Here is a 27469-nt window from a genome sequence, read left to right as displayed (position 1 = left end):
TGAAATTACTTCTACTCTTTCAGATGATAGTTTCTTATATTAAAATCTAGTTTTGTATATTTACAAACCAAGTGAATGCATTTGTGTTAATTTATGCATAAATATGAAAATGATTTTAAAAATTTGTTCTCAATAAAATTTACAAGTTATGAACGAAATGGAAATGTCTTACAGATTTTCAACTTTGATTTCATTAAAAAGAAAAATATGCTAATAAAGCTAAAAATGAATATTTGAATCAAATAAAATAAAAAATTGGAATTTTAATGAGTATGACTAGAGTAGGAAAGCTCTGGTAATAATTTTATCACGGCAAATAAGCTCACTTTCTATGATGGGACATCAAATATTTCGATTGGTAGATGCCTTACCAATTAAAATGGCCATGTTTGATCCAAAGTTTTTGACCTTCACCTTAAGAATTTTTATATTGATTCCGAGTCATAAATGAGGCTTCTTTAAACTAAAGACTTTTTTGGAGGCTATCTAGCTCTAATTCGAAGCCCTATAAATATAGAAGTAGTATTCATGTATTGCAATATTCACGTACAGTTGTCAGACGAGCGGTTTAGAAATGATAGCAACCTGAAATTGGTTACTTAGGGCACTGTAAATTGTGTGTCCTACGATTTAGTTTCCATATTAGGACAATATTTTTATTTAAACTAAACTATTGATCTAAATATTTGTATTTAATCTAAAATAACACCTACGTTACTAAAATTGGGATCTTTATGCCAAATAAAAAAATCAACAAATGTAAAATGGTGCTATTGGCCCTTTAAAGTTCAAAATTGGGTAAGAGTTTATAAATAAATTCCATAAATTCCATAGCACACAATACAATACATAAACCCACGAATAACCGGATTTATATTATATTGGGGAATATTGCGATGTTGGGCCAACATTTTGCCCACAAAACAAGTACCACAGCGGATTCAAGCCCATGAAGGATATAAAAATTATTTCAAAGCATTATTTTAATTACAGTTATAAAAAATCGACGTACCCACTTAATTAGTTTAGTAATTAGTTCAAGTTCTATAGAAAATATTTTAGCAGTTCTGCCACCACCATTTATCTAATCAACAAATTAAATCACCATTTATTCCCCTTCAAATTTCTATAGATTTTTATGTCGACATAAAGTGTCTCCTTGTATTTTTTTTTTTTTGAACCGCATTCAAATTGCACGACTTTTTGATTTCAAAAACAAAACTGAGAGTTATTTCAAAAACGCTCTTAGTGTTGTAACGGCTCATGATCTCTTGTTCAAAGTGTACTGAGCTCTTGCAATCTCAAATCAACTGCACAACCTTCATTGGCAAATTTTCATTCTGGAAATTTTATTTTGTTCTCTTTTCCTTCTATTTGCATTTTGCACTTTTTTTACGAAATCCAAGCGGTCATAATTCTTTTTTTTATTTAAGACCACGCTTTTGTGTTTTGTAAAATATGGTTGTGTTTTCTGTTTGTTTGTTTTTCTCCTCTAATCTTAAGCATAAGTTATTTTTTTTTTGTTTGAATTGGTGGTCAATCCAACATCGTTGGAAAACCTTCACCCAAAGTACCACAAGGTATTGTTTCATTTTAAATAGTGTGGACTTAGAGTTGTTTTTCTTTATTGCCATAAACTTTAGTCTAAGTTGCCAACAGACAATTGATGCTTGTACTAAACGGCAGATAAACAAAAGATTTAAGACACAAACGTGTTACAAAGCCTATAAGATAAAATAAAAATGTGAAGTAATAAACAAAACGAGCTATGGAAAATTGTCATAGAGAATAGTAGTGCAGAAAAAATATATATATGTATCACCAAACAAACAAAACAAATGCCTTTCAAATTTATATGATATGAGCAAATATTAGCATAACTGTTGTAATAGAAAACATTGGAAAAGGATGCTTGCAAATAAATATACACCTTGGAAAATATCTGATCAATTATTTTTTCTCATCACAAGAAAAAGAAATTAATTGATGATTAGATTTTGAAATTGATAATTTGGCATTTCAATGGCTACATTTTAAATGTGATCAATCGTAAAAATTACATTTGCTACTTAGGGGCACGGTTGCCACAGTTGAGAGAATTCTACCACAAATGGTAGTTTTTTACTGTTTGATATATTGGTAGAATTCTGGATGTTTTGATAGATTTTTTGAAACATAGCTTAGATCAAAATTTTGTCAAAATGTTATTCCTATAAAAAAATTTTTCAAAATGTTATTCTTATAAAATTTTTTTTAAAAATTTTATTATTAAAAAATTTGTTCACAATTTTATTTCAATAGAAACTTTTGTCAAAATTTTATTTCTATAGAAAATTTTCTCAAAATTTTATTTTTTGTAGAAAATTTTGTCAATTTTTTTTTTTTTTATTTTTTTGTAGAAAACTTTGTCAAAATTTTATTTTTGTAGAGACTATTGTCCAAATAGTATTTCTACAGAAAAATTTGTCAAAATTTTATTTCTGTAGAAAATTTTGTCAAAATTTTATTTCTATAGAAAACGTTGTCAAATGTTTATTTCTATAGAAAATTTTATCAAAATTTCATTTCTATAGAAAATTTTGTCAACATTTTATTTTTTATAGAAAATTTTGCAAAATTTTATTTTTACAGAAAATTTTCTAAAAATTTTATTTCTATAGAAAATTTTCTAAAATTTTTATTTTTATAAAAAATTTTGTCAAAATTGTATTTCTATAGAAAATTCTGTCAAAATTTTATATCAGTAGAAAATTTTGCGATAATTTTATTTTTATAGAATATTTTGTCAAAATTTTATTTCTAAAGAGACTGTTGTCCAAAGTTTATATCTGATCAATGCATTTCCAAATATTATTTATATAGACAATTTTGTCAAAATTTTACTTCTATACACCCAGAGAAGGACTATGATCACCTCAAACGTGTTTTACGAGCAAAATGTTATTTTTGGGTGGTGACCATGTAACATGGTTTTCGCAACCATGTTATTTTCTCGGAAATTATGTATCTTATTTCGGCAAGCAGGTTATATTTGACGAGAAAATAACATTTTAGTGACAAACATGTTACATGGTCACCACACAAAAATAACGTTTTGCTCTTGAAACATGTTTGAGGTGATCATATTCCTTCTCTGCGTGTAGGGACTGTTTTCCAAATTTTATTTCTGTAGAAAAGTTTGTCAAAATTTTATTTCTATAAAAAATTTTTATTTCTATAGAAAATTTTATCAAAATTTTACTTCTATAGAAAATTTTGTTAAAATTTTATTTCTATAAAAAAATTGGTCAACATTTTATTTTTTGTAGAAAATTTTGTCACAATTTTATTTTTTATAGAAAATTTTGGAAAATTTTATTTCTATAGAAAATTTTCTAAAAATTTTATTTCTATAGAAAATTTTCTAAAATTTTTATTTTTGTAGAAAATTTTGTCAAAATTTTATTTCTATAGAAAATTTTGTCATAATTTTATTTCTATAGAATATTTTGTCAAAATGTTATTTCTATAGAGACTGTTGTCCAAAGTTTATATCCGATCAATGCATTTCCAAATACTATTTCTATACACAATTTTGTCAAAAGTTTACTTCTATAGGGACTGTTTTCCAAATTTTATTTCTGTAGAAAAGTTTGTGAAAATTTTTTTTCTATAAAAAATGTTTATTTCTATAGAAAATTTTTATCAAAATTTTACTTCTATAGAAAATTTTGTTAAAATTTTATTTCTATAAAAAATTGGTAAAAATTTTATTTTTGTAGAAAATTTTGTCAAAATTTTATTTTTGTAGAAAATTTTGTCAAAATTTTATATCTATAGAAAATTTTGCCAAAATTTTATTTTTATAGAAAATTTTCTTCAAAATTTTATGTCTATAGGAATTTTTGTCAAAATTTTATTTCTATAGAAAATTTTGTCAAAAATTTATTTCTATAGAAAATTTTCTCAAAATTTTATTTCTATAGAAAATTTTCTCAAAAATTTTATTTAAAATTTTATTTCGGTAGAAAATTTTAGCAAAATTATTTTCTCAAAATTTTAAGTCTTTAGAAATTTTTTTTCAAAATTTTATTTTTTGTAAAAAATTTTACAGAAAATGTTATCAAAATTTTATATATATAGAAAATTTTGCCAAAATTTTATTTCTATAGAAAATTTTCTGATAAATTTTATTTCTATAGGAATTTTTGTCAAAATTTTATTACTATAGAAAATTTTGTCAAAAATTTATTTCTATAGAAAATTTTGTCAAAATTTTATTTTTATAAAAAGTTCTATCCAAATTTTATTTCCATAGAAAAGAAAGCTATTGCAGAAAAAAATTACAAAATTTTATTTTTTTTTTTTAAATTTTGTCAAAAATTTACTTCTATAGGAAATTTTGCCAAAACTTTATTTCTATAGAAAATTTTGTCAAAATTTTATTTCTATAGAAACTTTTGTCAAACCTTTATTTCTATATCATTATTATTTATATAGAAAATTTTGTCAAAATTTTATTTCTATAGAAACATTTTTAAAAATTTTATTTCTATAAAAAAATTGGTTAAAATTTTATTTCTATAGAAACTTTTGTCAAAATTTTATTTTTTGTAGAAAATGTTGTCAAGAAAATTTTGTCAAAATTTTATATCCATAGAAAATTTTGCCAAAATTTTATTTCTATAGAAAATTTTGTCAAAATTTTATTTCTATAGAAAGTTGTTTTATTTTTTATTTTATTTTTTATTTCATTCCCAACCATCCAACCATCTTGCAGTCTATAGGACTTTGCCCAAATAAATTTGACAAACATTCTTTTCTTTTCCTCTGTAGATTAAGCTACACTTGTAGTTCAGCCAATGTATGGTTTTAAGCTGAAATAAACAAAAAAACAACAACAATGGTTAAAGAACAAAACCAACAATAACAAAACAAAACGAATTTTATTTCTATAAAAAATTTTGATAAAATTTTATTTCTTTAGAAAATTTTGTCAAAAATTTGTCAAAATTTTATTTCTATAGAAACTTTTGTCAAACCTTTATTTCAACAGAAAATTTTATTAACATTTTATTTCTATAGAAGATTTTGTCAAAATTTTATCTTTATAGAAAATTTTGCCAAAATTTTATCTTTATAGAAAATTTTGCCAAATTTTTACTTCTGTAGAAATTTTTGTCAAAATTTTATATCTATAGTAAATTTTGCCAAAATTTTCTATAGAATTTCTATAGAAAATTTTGTCAATATTTTATTTCTATGGAAAATTTTATCAAAATTTTATTTCTACACAAAATTTTCTCAAAATTTTATTTCTATAGAAAATTTTGTCAAAATTTTATTTCTACACAAAATTTTCTCAAAATTTCTATAGAAAAGAACTCCATTGCACAGTGTGGCGCAGAGTATAACAAGTGCAAATATAGACTAACGGTTTGGTCACACTGGACAAATATTTGACGGAAATCAAAAACGAAATCATCGCCACAGTCAAACCAGCAAATATATTTAGCTCATATTAGATACATTTCATTACGATAAGAGTTTTTTCCAAAAACTGTATCCAGATATTTGGAAAGTGCTCCTGGAAAAAAATTTGACACTCAGTTTGGGCAAATATTTACCCATTGTGACCTTTGCCTTTTTATTGGTATTTTGCATCTTGGCTTAAATATTTTCTTAAATACAGAAATTACTTTGAATTATATGTTGTAATTTAGATTTTGCAAACGAATATCTTTGTTAATAAATCGTAATGAGAGAATATAAATTCTATAAGCAATATTTTTATCCTAATTTTAATTTATAGAGCTTAGATTTAAAACTAGATAACTTCCCAAAAAATTTCAAAATCCTAAAAAAGGTAAAAATCATCAGATATAAGTATTTTTGTTTTGTGAGTGCAGATATGTTTTTCTTTTTAAAGTACCAATGTAAAGGTGATTTGACTTCTTGAAGTTCTAGTTCTAGAAATTTCTTAAAATGTGGAAACTTTAGCTCAAATACGACCGCGTTTGCTGTTTTGAACTCCAACATTATCCCTCAAACTACAAAATTTTCTTTGACAAGGGAGAAAAAATGAGTAGTGTTTAATAAATTTTCTTGATTGAATTTGTAACAAAGAATGATCTCTACTTAATTTTTTTGTGTAATACAATTTAGTTAAAAATTTCTAAAATTACCCAACTTACTATTTTAAACCATTGTTAATCTAATTTGCATATCACCTTCTGAGATGAATCTGTCTGTCCGTCTATATACATATGTCGCAGTTTTTTATCGATATTCATTAAGTTCGGCTATTGAATTTGGAAGAAAATCTAATAGACTTTAAATAAAGTAGCAACCGATTTGTTAAAATCAACGTTCATCACGATCATTTACGAGTATATAAAAGTTTGTTATCTATATGTTTTTTGAAATGTATATTTACAAATTATACATATTAAATTCATAAGATATCGTGTTTTAGATATGTGGCCCCACTGTATATTGGGTCTGAGATCAAAACCTCAATGATTTTCAAACGGAATGAGTGAATGCGCTTAATTCTGCAATCCTCATACACGCATATGCATGTGAGTTCGTGTCTTAAGTCTTTTGTTTGGTCATAACATTAATCTTACAAATAGCCCAAATATCATCGATATAGATTGACAATATTGCCATCATTAATATTATTATGTTCCTGACAATTAAATGAAATGCAAGCAAAAAATTAAACCAAATAGTAAAGCAATTGTAACAAGTTCACAAAACAGCCACATATGTGAATAACTCATAAATTGAACTAGTTTTCAAACACAAATAAAGTACAAAAAAATCACATTACACATTTGAAACTTTTATACTTGAACTTTAAACAGAGCAACGGTAAATGGTCAATTACAAACAAGAAATTCAAATCAATTCGCCACACCGGCCAAACAAAAGCAAAAACGAAAGCTATAAAATTCGCTTTTTTGACAAAATTCAATGCTTTGTGTGTGTTTTGACTTGATTTTATCGTTAAATGTTTCTTTTTGTGCTAACAATTGGAACACAAATAAAAGAAACTTTAAATAGAAAACTAAAAAAAATTGCATTCGGAATTATTCGCACGGTTTAATGTGACACATTTAAGAAAACAAAAATTATATTAGGAACTATTTGCACAGTTTTATGTGACACATTTAAGATGATAATGACGAGTATAGCCAGATAGCAATGTTAGAAAAATTTTGAGATAGTACAGAAGAAGAAGCCTTAAATGAAACTGGCAATGGATACATGAATTTTATAAATGAGGAAAAGTCCATGATATGAAGTAAGAAGCTTTGGTTATCCAAATAATTTTCCTATAAAATTATTTTAAAGAGGACTTTCGTAAACACACTTTTCCTCTGTGGATTAAGCTACTCTTGTAGTTTAGTCAACACATGGTTTTAATCAAAAACAACAACAATGATTTTAAGCAATACTGAAAAAGAATTAACGCCAATGAATTTTCTAAAGCCATAATCAATTTCACGGGTGCTCATAAGTTGATTATAAAAAAATAGCATAAGAACCCAACGTAAGAAGGGTTCTATTCATTCTATTGCCACTCATGCCAAAAATAATCTACCAAAATTTTAAGAAAGTTTTATCACAAATTTACCAAATTTAAAAAAAAAAAATTATGGTTAATATAAAACAATGATTTTTTCGAATGAATGCATGATCCCTAAATATCCCTTGAATGTGTCGAATTTAAAATTTTAGTAACGATTTTAGCTTGCACCAACAAGCAAATGTTACTACACAGAAAAAAATGTCAAGAAAATTTTTCCAATTAAAATCTTGATTGAGTTTAAAAAAATATTCAATTAAAAATTTAATTGATTAAACAGATTTTTTAATTTAAACAAAAATCAACCACACAAATTAATAGTATCAATTAATTTTTTAAATGGATCAATTAATTTTTTAATTGACTGTCAATTAATTTTTTATTTGATACTATCATTTCTGTAATTGAAGACATTTCAATTAAAAAATTAATTGGATCAATTAATTTCGTTGTTAAATTAGAAAAAAAAATTTGTGTGTACTTATAACAAAAGGTCTTTGATCGTATGAAATAACACGAAAACTACCAAATTTTCTATAAACTTGATTAATCTATAGAAAAACTTTCATTTCTATACATAATTTTGTGGAAATTTCATTTTTATAGAACATTTTGTCAAAATTTTATTTCTATAGAAAATTTTGTCAAAACTTTATTTCTATAGAAAATGTTGTCACAATATTATTTTTATAGAAAATTTTGTCAACATTTAATTTTTATAGAAAAATATGTCAAAATTTCATTTCTTTAGAAAATTTTGTCAAAATTTTATTTCTAAAGAAAATTTTGTAAAAATTTTATTTCTATAGAAAATTTTGTCACAATTTTATTTTTATAGCAAATTTTGTAAACATTTTATTCCTATAGAAAATTTTGTCAACATTTTATTTCTATAGTAAATATTGTCAAAATTTTATTTCTAAAGAAAATTTTGTAAAAATGTTATTTCTATAGAAAATTTTGTCAACATTTTATTTCTATAGAAAATTTTGTCAAAATTTTATTTCTATAGAAAATTTTTTAAAAATTTTATTTCCATAGAAAATTTTGTCAAAATTTTATTTTTAAAGAAAATTTTGTAAAAATTTTATTTCTATAGAAAATTTTGTAAACATTTTATTTCTATAGAAAACGTTGTCGATTTTTTTTCAATTGTTTCTTTTAATCAATTCATATTCTATCCTAAAGAAATTTTTGCCAAGATTTATATCTATAGAAAATTATAGTACCTCTTAGTTGGAGAGGAATGTTTTGTAAAAATTTTGTCAAAATTTTATTTCTATAGAAAATTTTGTCAACATTTTATTCCTATAGAAAATTTTGTCAACATTTTATTTCTACACAGAAAAAAATTTCACCAAAATATTTCCAATTAAAAAGTTAATTGAAGTTGAAAATTTTTTCAGTTAATAAATTAATTGATACAATTAACTTTTTAATCATGATAGAAATATTAAGTTAATTAAGTCAATGATTGAAATTTTTAAAATGTTTAATTAAAAATTTAATTGATACAATTAACTTTTTAATCAAATTCGGAAGACTAATTCAGTTAAAAAAAGTGCTGATTTTTTTTTACTTTTTTAATTAAAAATGTATTTCAAACAATCATTTGTTAATCCAAATAAAAACTCTAAGCCAATCTAACTAAGTAATTAAAAATAGTTACCCTTTTTAATTAATAAATTAATTGCGTTTTGCAATCAACATCAATTAAATTTTTAATTGAATCAATTAAAAAATTAATTGAATTTTGCTGAAAAAATCAATTAATTTTTTAATCAAGAATTTTTTCTATGCCCAATTAAAACTGTGATTGATACTATCATTTTCGTGATTGAAGACATTTCAATTAAAAAATTAATTGGATCAATTAATTTGGTGATTGAATCAGAGAAAAAATTTTTTGTGTGTATAGTAAATTTTGTCAAAATTTTATTTCTATAGAAAATTTTGTAAAAATTTTATTTCTATAGAAAATTTTGTCAACATTTTATTCCTATAGAAAATTTTGTCAACATTTTATTTCTATAGTAAATTTTGTCAAAATTTTATTTCTATAGAACATTTTGTCAAAATTTTATTTCTATAGAACATTTTGTCAAAATTTTATTTCTATAGAAAATTTTGTAAAAATTTTATTTCTATAGAAAATTTTGTAAAAATTTTATTTCTATAGAAAATTTTGTAAACATTTTATTTCTATAGAAAATTTTGTAAAAATTTTATTTCTATAAAAATTTTGTAAAAATTTTATTTCTATAGAAAATTTTGTCAAAATTTTATTTCTATAGAAAAATTTTTAAAAATTTTATTTTAAGATTTATATGTATAGAAAATTATAGTACCTCTTAGTTGAAGAGGAATGTTTTGTAAAAATTTTGTCAAAATTTTATTTCTACAGAAAATTTTATTTCTATAGAAAATTTTGTCAACATTTTATTTCTATAGAAAATGTTGGCGAATTTTTTTTTCAATTGTTTGTTTTAATCAAGTCATATTCTATCCTAAAGAAGCTTTTGTCAAGATTTATATCTATAGAAAATTATAGTACCTCTTAGTTGGAGAGGAATGTTTTGTAAAAATTTTGTCAAAATTTTATTTTTATAGAAAATTTTGTAAAAATTTTATTTCTATAGAAAATGTTGTAAACATTTTATTTCTGTACAAAATTTTGTCAACATTTTGTTTCTATTGAAAATTTTTTAAAAACTTTATTTCTATAGAAAATTTTGTCAAAATTTTATTTCTATAGAACATTTTGTAAACATTTTATTTCTATAAAAAATGTAGTCAAGATTATATTTCTATATGAAATTTTGTCAAAAATTTATTCTACGGAAAATTTTTTTAAGATTATATTTCTATAGAAAATTTTGTCAAAATTTTATTTCTATAGAAAATTTTGTCAAACCTTATTTCTATAGAATACTTTGTCAAAACTTTATTTCTATAGAATATTTTGTCAAAACTTTATTTCTATAGATATTTTTTTTTTTTAATTTTTATTTGTGTAGTACATTTTGTCAAAAATTTTTATTTCTATAGAAAATTTTGTCGAAACTTTTTTTCTATAGGAAATTTTGTCAAAACTTAATTTCTATAGAAAAATTTTTTTAAAAATGTAATTCCATAGAAATTTTGTCAAAATTTTATTTCTATAAAAAATTTTGCCTCCATTTTTTTTGTAGAAAATTTTCTATTGAGAATTTTGTTAACATTTTATTTCTATAGAAAATTTTGTCAAAAATTTTTATTTCTGTAGAAAATTTTGTTAGAACTTTATTTCTAAAGAAAATTTTGTCAAAACTTTATTTCTTAGAACATTTGATCAAAATTTCAGTTCTATAGAAAATTTTGTCAAAACTGTATTTCGATAGAAAATTTTGTCAAAATTTTATTTCTATAGAAAATTTTCTCGCAGTCTTATTTCTATAGAAAATTTTTTCAAAATTGTACTTCTATAGAAAATTTTGTCAACATTTTATTTCTATAGAAAATTTTGTCAAAATTTTGTTTCTATAGATTTTTTGTTTTAATTTTCTCACAGACTTATTTCTATAGAAAATTTTGTCAAAATTTTATTTTTATAGAAAATTTTGTCAACATTTTATTTCTATTGAAAATTTTTTAAAAATTTTATTTCTATACAAAATTTCGTCAAAATTTTTTTTTTCAGTTATTTGTTTTAATCAATTCATATTCTATCCTAAGGAAGCTTTTGTCAAGATTTATATCTATAGGAAATTAAGTACCTCTTAGTTGGAGAGGAATGTTTTGTAAAAATTTCATTTCTATAGAAAAATTTTTTTAAATTTAATTTCTCTAGAAAATTATGTCAACATTTCATTTCTATACAAAATTTGTTAAAATTTTATTTCTATAGAAAATTTGTCAAAATTTTATGTCTATAGAAAGTTTTGTCAAAATTTTATTTATATAGAAAATTTTGTGAAAAAACAAATTTCAATGTTTGTTTTAATCAATTCATATTCTATCCTAAGGAAGATTTTGTCAAGATTTATTTCTATAGAAAATTATAGTATCTCTTAGTTGAAGAGGAATGTTTGGCAAAAGATTTCTACAAAATCTACCAAGCAGTAAAAAATCTACCAATTTTGGTAGAATCCTACCAACTGTGGCATCCTTGGTTCTATTCCTTTCCTTCCTCTCATGAAAAAACTGCAATTTTCCCATGGTAAGTATTTTGATCTCTCATCTCAGAACTTTCAAAGTTCGTTATTTCACTAGTCCTTTTGTAAATCGTAGCCTTAGCCTCTTCCTCACTCTACTCCCGATGCTTATTATCATGAATTTAATTCATCTCAAGAGCGATGTAAGAAGCGTATTTTGAAATCTGCAATATCGCATGTATATTTTCCCCCCAAAAGTATTGATTCCCATTTTTGGTCAATGTAAATCAATTAAAATGCCTTTTGTTACTGTGACATTACTAACAAACCGCTATTCATGGCACCTGCATTTTAACACTTTTTATTTTCATTAAATTTCAACACCAAAAAAATATTTAAAATATTTCAGGCATATTCTTTTGAAATTCTTAACAAATTTAGGATTAATTACAACAAAACAAAAGCTAATTGATTTCGAATAGAAATTATCATGTTTGTGCTTGATTAATTTATGGCTACATTGCTGGTGAGTGATAAATGGGGGAGGAGAGACAAACCACGAAAGCTTTCATTGACCAATTCGAAATAATTAAAAAAAAAAAACAAAAACAAACGAAAAACCAATCAAGTTCGCCCGATGCAATTTGAAATTCTCAAAAATTTTACGTTTGTTATCATTTGACATCGCGAACAATGTGTTTTTGTTTTTTTTTTCGATATTTAAAGATATTGCTGATGGCGTGCTGTGGTTTTGGATTCGTTGATTAAGACAGACTGTGAGAAAGTCATAACCGCAAAGTATTTCTTCTTAAGAGATTTTTTTAATACCTGATTAGCCCATATAGTTCATTAATGACATTTCTACTTTTTTGTGATTTTAACTGAAATCAACAAAATAAATAAAGTTGAAGTTATAGTTTCTTCAATGATTTCTAGGGTATAATTAATAGCGAGGATTAATTTATTAGTAATTACTTTATGGAAATTAAATCACATGGTAATTTAGGTCATTATCTAATGAACCCTATAGATATGAGACATAACATAACAATGAAATCTACAATTAGGACTGAAAAATGTGATACTTTAAATTAAATTTGTTTAATTTTTATTTAATTTTTACTAAAGTAAATAACATTTAATACAACTAAATTAACATTAACATTAAATTAAAATAAATAATAGTTAGTTTGTTAAATACAAAATTTGATCGATTATGGCAAAGATAGAAGGTATTTTGTCCACAGAAATGTTTCTTTGAATGCATTAGGACTGGTGGTTAAAATTAAATTTGTTTAAAACTAAATAAAATAAAATAAAATTAAATTAAAATAAATTAAATTAAAATAAATTATATTAAAATATGTAATAGCTATTTGCTTAGAATAGTAAATTAAATACAAAATTTGAGGGAATATGGTCAAGATAGAGGTTAAGTTAGTGCATATGTTTGCAACACCCAGAAGGAGACGAGATAGACACATGGTGTCTTTGGCAAAAATGCTCAGGGTGGGCTCCTGAGTCGATATAGCCATGTCCGTCTGTCCGTGAACACATTTTTGTAATCAAAGTCTAGGTCGCAGTTTTAGTCCAATCGACTTCAAATTTGGCACAAGTATGTGTTTTGGCTCAGAATAGATCCCTATTGATTTAGGAAGAAATCGGTTCAGATTTAGATATAGCTCCCATATATATATTTCGCCCGATATGGACTTATATGGCCCCAGAAGCCAGAGTTTTACCCTAATTTGCTTAAAATGTTGCACAAGAAGAACAATTAGTACTATAGTCAAGTGTTCCAAATTTTATTGAAATCGGTTCAGATTTAGATATAGCTCCCATATATATATTTCGCCCGATATGGACTTATATGGCCCCAGAAGCCAGAGTTTTACCCTAATTTGCTTAAAATGTTGCACAAGAAGAACAATTAGTACTATAGTCAAGTGTGCCAAATTTTATTGAAATCGGTTCAGATTTAGATATAGCTCCCATATATATCTTTCGCCCGATATGGACTAATACGGTCCCAGAAGCCAGAGTTTTACCCCAATTTGGTTAAAATTTTGCACCGGGGGTAGAATTAGCATTGCAGCTATGCGTGCCAAATTTTGTTGAAATCGGTTCAGATTTAGATATAGCTCCCATATATAGCTTTCGCTCGACTTACACTCATATGACCACAGAGGCCAATTTTTTGCTCCGATTTAGTTGAAATTTTGCACAGGCAGTAGAATTAGCCAAATTTGGTTGAAATCGGTTCAGATTTATATATAGCTCCCATATATAGCTTTCGCCCGATTTACACTCATATGACCACAGAGGCCAATTTTTTGCTCCGATTTAGTTGACATTTTGCACAGGGAGTAGAATTAGCATTGTAGCTATGCGTGCCAAATTTGGTTGAAATCGGTTCAGATTTAGATATATCTCCCATATATAGCTTTCGCCCGATTTACACTCATATGACCACAGAGGCCAATTTTTAACTCCGATTTAGTTGAAATTTTGCACAGGGAGTACAATTAGCTTTGTTGCTATGCGTGTCAAATTTGGTTGAAATCGGTTCAGATTTAGACATAGCTCCCATATATATGTTTTTCTAATTTCGACAAAAATGGTCCAAATACAAACATTTTCCTTGTAAAATCGCCACTGCTTAGTCGAAAAGTTGTAAAAATGACTCTAATTTTCCTAAACTTCTAATACGTATATATCGAGCGATAAATCATAAATAAACGTTTGCGAAGTTTCCTTAAAATTGCTTCAGATTTAAATGTTTCCCATATTTTTTTTTTTACTATCATTGTGTTCCACCCTAGTGCGTTAGCCAACTTAAATTTTGAGTCTATAGATTTTGTATACGTCTATCAAATTCTGTCCAGATCGAGTGATATTTAAATGTATGTATTTGGGACAAACCTTTATATATATCCCCCAACACATTTAACGGATGTGATATGGTATCGAAAATTTAGATCTACAAAGTGGTGCAGGGTATAATATAGTCGACCCCGCCCGACTTTAGACTTTCCTTACTTGTTTGTTCTAATTTTACAATATATACTCATAATTCTTACGAATCTCAACCATTCATTAGAAGAAAAAAAATCAAAGCTTCGCAAAAAAGGCCTTCTCGAACAATATTTAGAAAAAAACGTTTAGATTTAATTTTTAAAAATTAAAAAAAAAAAAACATGAAGTTTTGTTGAGAGCAATATATAAATTTGACACAATAAATGATACAACTAATTTTTGTGATTGGTTTAGTTGAATAATTGAATATAATTAAAATTTTATTTGAAAATATCTTATATAATAATTTTCTGTGTAATTTCAAAGCTCGAAGCGTCTTTAATCGCTCGCTTCCTCCATAAAAGTTTATTAAGATGATAATCAAAAAAACAAATATATATAAAATTGTAATGCCTTTAATAAATCAAAATTTTACATAAAATTGCTCATATAAATCAAAATTAAATTACCCGCTTAATTCTCATTTGAATGATGCCCTTCGTCATTCAATTGTTTGAACAGTGGGAGCTTTTCATAATGAGACGAAAATGCTTAAGTCTCATGTGGCCTCTGGCATTACCTACGGTTATGGTTTAATTTCTCCTACTCTTTGCATTTTGTATAACCCATTGGACGGGTGACACTAATTGAATTCATTCATTTCATTTTCAAATACCAAATGACCATATGAATATTATTTCCTTTTCTTCATCTGAAATGGCAATCTTATCGAACTATGACTTGTATTATTTGAAGTTGCGAAGTTTTTTTTTTTGGACAAATTGAAAATTCAATTGCTACGCAAATGATGCGATTCGTTTTACGTTTTATATTTGGTCTGGGTACGTTACTCTTAATTGCTTAACCATCCACCTTAATTGTAATCTTTATTCAATACACAAAATTTATTTGCTTTTATGTAAACAGATAAAAAGTGCTTTGAACTCATTTGCAATATTTTTGAATAATGCGATTTGTTTATATAAAGACACGTTATGTTAAAAATAGGACAACCCAAATTGTTTCCATTTTTTTATTAGAATAATTTATTTAAAAAAATTGGAATATTTAGAAAACAAATAATATTTTTCGAAAAACAAAATATTTCAAATGAAAATATTAATGTATGGTTGATTACTAAAAACATTTCTATGAAACTGAAACTTTGAAAGAATTTTCTATAGAAATAAAATGTTGACAAAGTTTTCTATAGAAATAAGACTGTGAGAAAATTTTCTATAGAAATAAAATTTTGATAAAATGTTCTATAAAAATAAAGTTTTGACAACATTTTCTATAGAAATAACGTTTTAACAAAATTTTCTACAGAAACATACATTTTTGACAAAATAAATAAATACAATTTTGACAAATTTTTTTATAGAAAATTTTTGCAAAATTTTTTATAGAAATAAAAATTTGACAAAATTTCTATAGAATTAAAGTTTTGACAAAATTTTCTATAGAAATAAAATTTTTATAAAATGTTATATAGAAAAAAAATTTTGACAAATTTTCTATAGAAAAAAAAATTTACAAAATTTTTTATAGAAATAAAATTCTGACAAACATGTCTATATAAATAAAGTTTTGACAAAATTTTCTATAGAAATTTTTCAAAAAAAAAAAATTTGGCAAAATTTTTTATAGAAATAAAATTTTGACTAAATTTCTATAGAATTAAAATGTTAAAAAAATTTTCTATAGAAATAAAGTTTTGACAAAATTTCCTATAGAAATAAAGTTTTGACAAAATTTCCTATAGAAATAAAGTTTTGACAAAATTTTCTATAGAAGTCAAATTTTGAAAAAAATTCTATAGAAATAAGACTGTGAGAAAATTTTCTATAGAAATAAAGTTTTGATAAAAGTTTCTACAGAAATAAAATTGTGATAAAATGTTCTATAGAAATAAAGTTTTGACAAAATTTTCTATAGAACTAAAGTTTTAACAAAATTTTCTACAAAAAAAAGTTGGCAAAATTTTTTATAGTAATAAATTTTTAACAATTTTTTCTATAGAATTAAAATTTTAACAAAATTTTCTATAGTAACAAAGTTTTTACAAAATTTCCTACAGAAATAAAATTTTGATAAAATGTTCTATAGAATTAAAATTTTAACAAAATTTCTATAGAAATAAAGTTTTGACAAAATTTCCTATAGAAATAAAGTTTTGACAAAATTTTCTATAGAAATAAAATGATGACAAAATTTTCTATAGAAGTCAAATTTTGAAAAAAATGTCTATAGAAATAAGGCTGTGAGAAATTTTCTATAAAAATAAAATTATGATAAAATGTTCTATATAAATAATGTTTTGATAAAACTTTCTACAGAAATAAAATTTTGATAAAATGTTCTATAGAAATAAAGTTTTGACAAAATTTTCTATAGAACTAAAGTTTTAACAAAATTTTCCACAAAAATAAAAATTTTTTATAGAAAATTTTCTACAAAAAAAAGTTGGTAAAATTTTTTATATTAATAAATTTTTGAGAATTAAAATTTTAACAAAATTTTCTATAGAAATAAAGTTTTGACAAAATTTCTATAGAAATAAAATTCTTACAAAATTTTCTATAGACATAATTTTCTATAGAAATAATATTTTGATAAAATGTTCTATAGAAATAAAATTTTGACAAAATTTCTATAGAAATAAGGTTTTGACAAAATTTTCTATAGAAAAAAAATGACAAAATTTCTATAGAAATAAAATTTTGACAAACATGTCTATATAAATAAAGTTTTGACAAAATTTCCCATAGAAATAAAGTTTTGACAAAACTTTCTATAGAAATAAAATGATGACAAAATTTTCTATAGAAGTCAAATTTTGAAAAAAATTTCTAGAGAAATAACACTGTGAGAAAATTTTCTATAGAAATAAAATTTTGGCAAAATTTTCTATAGAAATAAAATGATGACAAAATTTTCTATAGAAGTCAAATTTTGAAAAAAATTCTATAGAAATAAGACTGTGAGAAAATTTTCTATAGAAATAAAGTTGTGATAAAATTTTCAACAGAAATAAAATTTTGATAAAATGTTCTATAGAAATAAAGTTTTGACAAAATTTTCTATGGAACTAAAGTTTTAACAAAATTTTCTACAAAAAAAGTTGGCAAAATTTTTTATAGCAATAAATTTTTGACAACTTTTTCTATAGAATTAAAATTTTAACAAAATTTTCTATGGAAATAAAGTTTTGACAAAATGTTCTATAGAAATAAAGTTTTGACAAAATTTCCTACAGAAATAAAATTTTGTTGGCAAAATTTTTTTATAGAAATAAAATTTTGACAATATTTCTATAGAAATAAAATGTTGACAAAACTTTCTACAAAATTTTCTGTAGAAATAAAATTTTGATAAAATTTTCCATAGAAATAAAATTTTGACAAAATTTCTATAAAATTAGAATTTTGACAAAATATCCTATAGAAATAAGGGTTTGACAAAATGTTCTATAGAAATAAAATTTTCAATAGTAATATAATTTTGACAATATTTTCTATAGAAATAAAATTCCTTCGATCTACTTTAAAAAAATTTATTAAAATTTAGTTTAGGTTTTAGTAGTTCGTTTTGTCCCACAAAACAGTTTTATTTTTTTTTATTTGGTAGTAGAACTTATTTCTTGACCTGCCCAGTACAGTTAGTGGATATCATCATATAGACAATCTCAAGCAAATTCAGCTCTGTCTATCATTATTGACGGTCTTGCTGATTTTTCATATTCAACGACTTTAATCTCAAACAATTTCAGCTCTGTCTATCATTATTGGCGGTCTTGCTGATTTTTCCTCTTCAACGACTTTATTTTAAATGTACCGTTAATCATACAATTATTCTCAATTTGATATTCTCAAAAATTTTCCCAAAAAAAAAAAATAAACAAACTCAAAATGCGGAAAACCATTCAGCAATTACTACTGAATTTTCTCTACACTTCCATTAAATATCTATGGTTACCCTCCCCCACATTACATTACACCATACAATACTGACCTCAGGAATTTGACCTATCTCTCTCGATCTATACTATAATACCCTTCATACTACAAAACTCCCAAAAAAGTAAGCAAATGTAAAGTGAAGGCTTATAGATGAAAAAAAAAACAACAACAAATTATGCGATTACAACGTGAGAAAGTAAACAATTTCAATTTTCTTGTCGTGAAAAAATCTCTAATGAAAATTTAACCCTTCGAAACAAAAAATAACTACAAAGTTGAGATAATTTAACAGGAAATATTTCAGCTCTTTACATCAGACTTTTGCCTCAGACGTGCAAATGATATGGGCAAAATAACAAACACATAAAACCAGCAAAAACCCTAAATATAAATTTTAAAGTAAACCCCCATTTACCCACTCATTCACCCCCAATGGCAAAAGGCGATCTACAGATGCAGAATAATGTGCGGGTGAAATGTTGTAGTCGACGAAATAATAGCGGATCCACGTAATCACAATTAATCATGACTGATTTTCTGCTCCATCTGTATGACGAGATAAAAGGCAGCAGACACATCAGGCGTAGAAATCAACGACGATGGCAACAAAAAAGAAAACAACTGCTATTTTTACCGGCACACGTTTTACAAAACATTAACGCCAAACGTAACACTACTCCAGTAGATTATAATGACAAGAGGGGGTGGCAAGTGAAAAGCAGAGAGAGAGAGAAAGAAAAGAGAGAAATCTCAAAGAAGTGAGGTATATTGAGTAGAAGAAAGGAACTTTTGAAATAGGATATTAATATAAATTTCCCCCGTTTAAATGCAGATATATGTAATAGGGCAAGTTTGTGTCTTAAGTCTATTGTTTTTATGTCTTAATAAATATTGCAAGACCATGCCAACAAAAAATAAAGAATTTTTGTTTTTTACAAATTATATAGAAATTTTCCAAGACTTTATAGATCATTATTACTACTAATTTATATAGTGAATATATTCATGATCAGGGTAAAATTCGTTTGTGGGTAGCAGTCTTTAGTAGAACTTTGTACGCAATCTATTGTGGACATAACCCCCAATAACCTTATTTCTTTAAGTAAATACCCTTAAAGTCAGTATAACTTCTTATCTTAAATTCAATAGGGTTAGTGAGGGTATCATAAAATCGACTATACAGAATAGCTGATATGTAATGCAACAAAAAAAGGCGACATTTAATTTCTTTAATTTTATTGTTCACAAACAAAAAATTTAGGAAATAACATTAAATTTTAGTTATTGTTCGAATTGGTTACTTTGGCACGAATTATGTCCTTAAATAGAGCGATAAAGTCATTTCACGCTGCACGAAATTAGCTCTGCGCTATTTTGGCCCATTCTGGCAAAAGTCCAGCGGAGATTAAATCCGGAGATTTTGATGGCCACTGTGTGGCAGAAATTAAGCGAGCAACCTCCTTGCTAAGCCATTCTTGGTTGCTTGTTTACAGTGCTGAATGCAATGGTCCTGAGCCATGTTGGAATGTCCGTGGTATGCCGCCGAAATATTTGCAGAAGCCCTGGTTAAATTCAATCGTAAGGACATTTTTTCGATAATATTTGACATTTTTTAATCACATGGTGGATTAATATGAGCGAAGAGCGACCAGTTTGTCCATATTGTCCATGGTCTACGGCCGTAATAATTATTGATGTCTTGGTTCAATTCTGTCTTAAGAACATTTTCCCATTTTTTGGCATTTATTATACTGACCTTACGGTCAATGAATATAAGCAATTTTGTGTATATTGGATTGTCCATGGTCTGAGCCCCTAATATTTATCGCAGCCCTGGCTCAATTCTGTCTTAAGGACATTTTCGGATCATATTCGACATTTATTTTGGCATAACGATCGATGTATGCCAGAGGAGAGCGAATCGAAGGTGTACATTTTCAGTTGACCACTATTTGTCAAAGTAGTCAATATATCCTCCACCGTTTGTAACACATCGAAATATTGCTCTAAGATCTCATAAAGTATATATATTCTGGGTCGTGGTGAAATTTTGAGTCGATCTAAGCATGGCCGTCAGTCCGTCTGTTGAAATCAAGCTATCGACTTTAAACTTGGCACAAGTAGTTGTTATTGACGTAGGTCGGATGGTATTGCAAATGGGCCATATCGAACCACTTTTACGTATAGCCCCATATAAACCGACGCTCAGATTTGGCTTGCAGAGCCTCTTGGAGGAGCAAAATTCATCCGATGTGGTTGAAATTTGGTACATGGTGTTAATATATGGTCTCTAACAACCATGCAAAAATTGGTCCGTATCGGTCCATAATTATATATAGCCCCCATATAAACCGATCCCCAGATTTGGCTTGCAGAGCCTCTAAGAGAAGCAAATTTCATCCGATCCGGCTGAAATTTGGTACATGATGTTAGTATATGGTCTCTAACAACAATGCAAAAATTGGTACATATCGGTCCATAATTATATATAGCCCCCATATAAACCGGTCCTCAGATTTGGCTTGCGGAGCCTCTAAGAGAAGCATATTTCATCCGATCCGGCTGAAATTTGGTACATGGTGTTAGTATATGGTCTCTAACAACCATGTAGGAATTGGTCCATACCAGTCTTAATTATATAACCCCCATTTAAACCGATCCCCAGATTTGACCTCCGGAGCTCTTGGAGGAGCAAAAAAATTCATCCGATCCGGTTGAAATTTGGTACGTGGTGAAATTTGCTACATTGCGCCATTAACAACCATGCCAAAATTGGTCTATATCGGTCTATAGTTATATATAGCCGATCCTCAAAAATAATCTACCAAAATATTATTTCTATAGAAAATTTTGTCAAAAGTTTATTACTATAGAAAATTTTGTCCAAATTTTATTACTATACAAAATTTTATCAAGATTTTATTTCGATAGAAAATTTTGTCAAAATTTTATTTCTATAGAAAATGTTGTCAAAATTTTATTTCTATAGAAAATTTGTCAAAATTTTATTGCTATAGACAATTTTGTCAACATTTTATTTTTATAGAAAATTTTGTCAAAATTTTATTTCTACCAAACTAAATTATATACGTATTTAATCGTTTTTATACCCTTCACCACTACTGTGGTACAAGGTATAATAAGTTTGTGCATTTGTATGTAACGCCAAGAAATAATTGTCATAGACCCATCTTTTAGTATACCGATCTGCTTAGAATTAAATCCTGAGTCGATTTAGCGATGTCCGTCTGTCTGTCTGTCCGTCCGTCCGTCTGTCTGTATATGTAATTTTGTGCACAAAGTACAGGTCGCAGTTTAAGTCCGATCGTCCTCAAATTTGACATAATGCCTTTCTTCGGATAGAAGACAATCGCTATTGATTTTGGAAAAAATCGGTTCAGATTTAGATATAGCTGCCATATATAGTTATCACCGATTTGATCATAATTCACGTATTTATGAACCGACGTTCTTCAAATTTTGTACATCTGAATGTTTTGTCAGTCCCGTAAAAACTGCCAAATATCAGCTAAATCGGTTCAGATTTATATATAGCTCCCATATATATCTTTCGTCCGATTTGGACTTATATGGCCCCAAAAGCGAGAGTTTTGCCCTGATTTGCTTCAAATTTTGCAGAACAAGTACGTTTAATAGTATCGTTAAGTGTGCTTAATTTGGTTAAATTCGGTTCCGATTTAGATATAGCTCCCATATATATCTTTCGTTCGATTTGGATTTATATGGCCTCAAAAGCCACACGCAGAGAAGAAACATGATTGTCACAATCATATTCGAAGAGCAAAATAATATGATAGCAGCTATTTTTGCGGCGACTATGTAACGTTTTAACCTGCAACCATGTTGGCTCAGTGATCATGGTTTTAAGAATAATATAATTGTCCTCATCTAATATGTTATTATATTGATAAAAAATTTTTGTTTGAATGAAAAGACAATGGTCACGATTTAAAATGTTATGGTATTCATTAAAAATGTTTTTCTCCTAGTTAAAAAAACATGGTCACAGCCTAAAATGTTTTGATCTTTATGAAAAAACTTTTTTCATCGTCGAAAAAAGGACGCCACTTGAGAAAAGAAAACACAAAATTAACTTTATTTGTTTGTTTTTATTTATTTATAAACTAATTCATTGTTTATTTGATTTTATAATGCCGTTCAAGCAAACATCATATATTTTTACACACTCTGTTTTATTTCAATTCCAACTATAAGTAATTATTCCATATTTACATCGTGTCCATCAAATGTACAAACGCAGATATCATGTAACTGCAAATAAAAATAAATGATCCATACAGCAAAATGCAGAACAAAAACAGGTACATTTTTTCAAGTGCACTTTCCTTTTTGTGTTCACATAAAACCACGTGCCACTTCTGAATAAATAAATTAACACAAAACACAGTAAATCCGTATTCAGCGTCCATTCCAAGAAACAATCAACACACGACTGACGCGCAAAATGAAAATCGTGTATACCTGCTCAATATTTTTATAAAATTCTTTTCGCTGCAAACAAGTTAAAAAATTAAATGGTCCTTATGGCCATGTAATGGTTCTAGACATGTCTATACTTAACCTATAAAAATACTATTTTCCTTGTAAAAAAAGTAAAAATTGAATGGTCAGGTACATGATTTTCCCGGCCATTCAATGGTCTCAAATTCTATCATTTAAATGATAGAACATGTTTGCGGCATTTGAGAACCATTCAAATGCTTATTTACACCATACATTTTTCTCCACTCGAAAACTATTTTTACAAAGACAAAATACATGGTTTTCGAGGCAATTACATGCTCTAAATAAGCATTAAATGTATGCGGCAACCATGTTCAAACATGGTTTTTCTGTGCGTGCAGAGTTTTGCCCTGAGTTGCTTGAAATTTTGCACAAGGAGTAAGTTTTATAGTATTGTTAATTGTGCAAAATTTAGTTGAAGTCGGTTCAGATTTAGATATAGCTCCCATATATATCATTCGCCCGATTTGGTCCAATATGCCCACAGAGGCAAAAGTGCTACTCTGATTTACGTGAAATTTTGCAGAGGGAGTAGAACTGAACTTGAAACTTCGCACAGGTAGTAGAATTAAGGTTCTGCATATGCGTGTTTATTTTGGTTGAAATCGGTTCAGATTTTGATATAGCTCCCATATAAACCTTTCGCCCGTTTTTCCGTCATATGACCACAGAGGTCAAAGTTGTTATCCGATTTACGTGAAATTTTGCACAGGGAGTAGATTCAACATAGTAACTATGCATGTGAAGTTTGATTGCAATCGGTTCAGATTTCGATATAGATTCCATATATATGTTTTTCCTATTTACGGAAAACTGGCCGAAATACCTACATTTTCCTTATCAAATCGCCACTGCTAAGTCGAAAACTTATCAAAATGACTCAAATTTTCCTATTACTCTATTACACATCTATCGACCGATAAATCATAAATACACTTTTGCGAAGTTGCCTCAAAATTGGTTCATATTTAAATGTTTCCCCTATTTATACCCTTCACCACTACTGTGGTACAGGGTATAATAAGTTTGTGCATTTGTATGTAACGCCAAGAAGGAAAAGTCTGAGATCCATTGCATAGTATACCGATCGTCTTAGAATTAAATTCTGAGTCGATTTAGCGATGTCCGTCTGTCTGTCTGTCTGTCTGTCCGTCTGTCTGTCTGTTGATGTATTTTTGTGTGCAAAGAAAGTACAGCTCGCAGTTTCGGCTCAAACACGATCCCTGTTGATTTTGGAAAAAATCGGTTCAGATTTAGATATAGCTGTCATATATATTTTTCACCGATCTGGTCATAATTGGCGTGTATATCAACCGATCTTCCTCAAATTCCGTACATCCGAATATTTTATGAGTCTCGAAAAACTTGCAAAATATCAGCCAAATCGGTTCAGATTTAGATATAGCTCCCATATATAGCTTTCGCCCGATTTACACTCATTTGCCCACAGAGGCCAAGTTTTAGCTCCGATTTAGTTGAAATTTTGCACAGGGAGTAGAATTAGCATTGTAACTATGCGTGCCAAATTTGGTTGAAATCGGTTCAGATTTAGATATAGCTCCCATATATAGCTTTCGCCCGACTTACACTCAAATGACCACAGAGGCAAATTTTTTGCTCCGATTTAGTTGAAATTTTGCACAGGGAGTATAATTAGCATTGTAGCTATACGTGCCAAATTTGGTTGAAATCGGTTCAGATTTAGATATATCTCCCATATATAGCTTTCGCCCGATTTACACTCATATGACCACAGAGGCCAATTTTTAACTCCGATTTAGTTGAAATTTTGCACAGGGAGTAGAATTAGCATTGTAGCTATGCGTGATAAATTTGGTTGAAATCGGTTCAGATTTAGATATATCTCCCATATAAAGCTTTCGCCCGATTTACACTCATATGACCACAGAGGCCAATTTTTAACTCCGATTTAGTTGAAATTTTGCACAGGGAGTAGAATTAGCATTGTAGCTATGCGTGCCAAATTTGGTTGACATTGGTTCAGATTTAGATTTAGCTCCCATATATATGTTTTTCTGATTTCGACCAACATTTTCCTTGTAAAATCGCCACTGCTTAGTCGAAAAGTTGTAAAAGTGACTCTAATTTTCCTAAACTTCTAATACATATATATCGAGCGATAAATCATAAATAAACTTTTGCGAAGTTTCCTTAAAATTGCCTCAGATTTAAATGTTTCCCATATTTATACCCTTCACCACTACTGTGGTACAGGGTATAATAAGTTTGTTTTTTACTAACATTGTGTTCCACCCTAGTGCATTAGACGACTTAAATTTTGAGTCTATAGATTTTGTAGAAGTCTATCAAATTCTGTCCAGATCGAGTGATATTTAAATGTATGTATTTGGGACAAACCTTTATATATAGCCCCCAACACATTTGACGGATATGATATGGTATCGAAAATTTAGATGTACAAAGTGGTGCAGGGTATAATATAGTCGGCCCCGCCCGACTTTAGACTTTCTTTACTTGTTTTTTACTAACATTGTGTTCCACCTCAGCGCATTAGCCGACTTAGATGTACAATCTATAAGTATTGCAGAACTCTGTACAGATGTGCTCAGATATACAGAATATATGTGTATGGATTCATATAGCATCCAACACATTGGACGGATTTGATATGGTATCGAAAATGTGGGCTTACAAAGTGGTGAAGGGTATAATATAGTCGGCCCCGCCCGACTTTAGACTTTCCTTACTTGTTTTTTTGTTTAATATATACCTCGTATGGACTAACTTACAATTGAGAAGACGGTTTTAAGAAGTTTTAAGATACCTTGCCATCAGCAAGTGTTACCGCAACCCAAGTAATTCGATTGTGGATGAGAGTCTTTAGTAGAAGTTTCTATGCAATCCATGGTGAAGGGTACATAAGATTCGACCTTGCCGAACTTACGGCCGTATATACTTGTTATTATTTTGTTTGTTCACAAACTGCTCACAATTTAAAGAGGCTTCTCATTGGAGAAGCAACTTTCGTGTAATCGAAGAAACCCCTTGCCTCTTTCCTCTAAATTAGTTTTGTGAATTGGTGAGTTCTTGCATCTTTTTTGGAACTTCAATGGCCTTCAAGCTCAATTTTCAATATTGATAGCATCCGTTTTCGTCATATGTTCAGCTGACGAGTTAGGTTTCTATCACTGGGGCGTGGATTTCAATCAAATCTCACCTTCAATTTTCGGATCATTTATTTACCATTTATCCACTTTATCGACTCAATGCAAAACTGTCAGTATTACAGTACGAGAAACTAAAAATTTATTTACATTTTAATGCTGATGGGCTCTAACCATAGCCACTTGTGGTTTTCCAGACAAAAAATAAAGAAATCACACTGTAACGTTTGAATTTTATCACGAATAACTTTATTTTTGAATCCAATAAATCAAAGAGCTTTTGTAAGCCTGTAAACAATAAAGTCTATGGAATAAATCTGTCAGACGGCAGCGGTTTAGACGAAGAAGTTGCTTGCAATCCTGTACTGACTTTTTTCGATCCTTCTCCCAGGGAGCCACCATGGTGCCCGCCTTGCATAAGGTCGTGGGTTCGACTTGAGTTTCGTCTGAACACCAAATAGTTTTTCAGTGGTGGATTATCCCCTCTCAGTAATTCTGAGTGTTTCGCAGCTTCTCTAAGTGGTTTCTCCACAATGTGGAACCTATTCGGATTCGGCTATAAAAAGTAGTGAGATAAACATAGAATTGCTTTCAGCGATAAGAGAGAAGTTCACCACTGTGGTATCACAGTGGACTGAATAGTCTAAGTGAGTCTGAAATATCGATATGCTACTATACCTAAGCTAACCTTCTCCGAATTGAATTCCTTGATTACGGGTTCTTTATCTATTATTTTATATGTCTTCCTCAACCAAAATAGCCTCCCCTCGTTTTTCATTCATTCATAAATGTGGGCAAGTAATACTATTTGTGTTTTTATGAAGTTTTGAGATTTTTGTTTTATAAAACTTCAGTAATTACGGAGCAGTGTGTAAAACACAATGATGCTATTAGACCTTATCAATATTGCTACTATGTCAAATTGAAGTTTTTCTTAAGGGGAATTGTTTCTCAAAATAAAGCAAAGTAAAATTGTATGTGGAAAAAAAGTCAAGCTTAACTAATTACAAACCATGTCAAAGAAAAATCCACATAGCAAGTGAAAAACACACGCATAACTCCTTTGCGGTTATAACGATGGGAACTCATTTGTTG

The 27469-nt window shown here is 27.4% G+C and overlaps 1 protein-coding gene across 2 annotated transcripts in view; it reads left to right on the top strand.

The window, feature by feature from the left end:
- Gld (Glucose dehydrogenase) overlaps nucleotides 1-27469 on the top strand; it is a 114136-nt gene that overhangs the window by 7160 nt on the left and 79507 nt on the right. The gene's annotated exons all lie outside the window — the stretch shown is intronic.

The sequence above is a fragment of the Haematobia irritans genome, chromosome 1, assembly GCF_050003625.1.
Source record: "Haematobia irritans isolate KBUSLIRL chromosome 1, ASM5000362v1, whole genome shotgun sequence".
Lineage (NCBI taxonomy): Eukaryota > Metazoa > Arthropoda > Insecta > Diptera > Muscidae > Haematobia > Haematobia irritans.
This window is presented reverse-complemented; position numbering and strand designations above follow the sequence as displayed.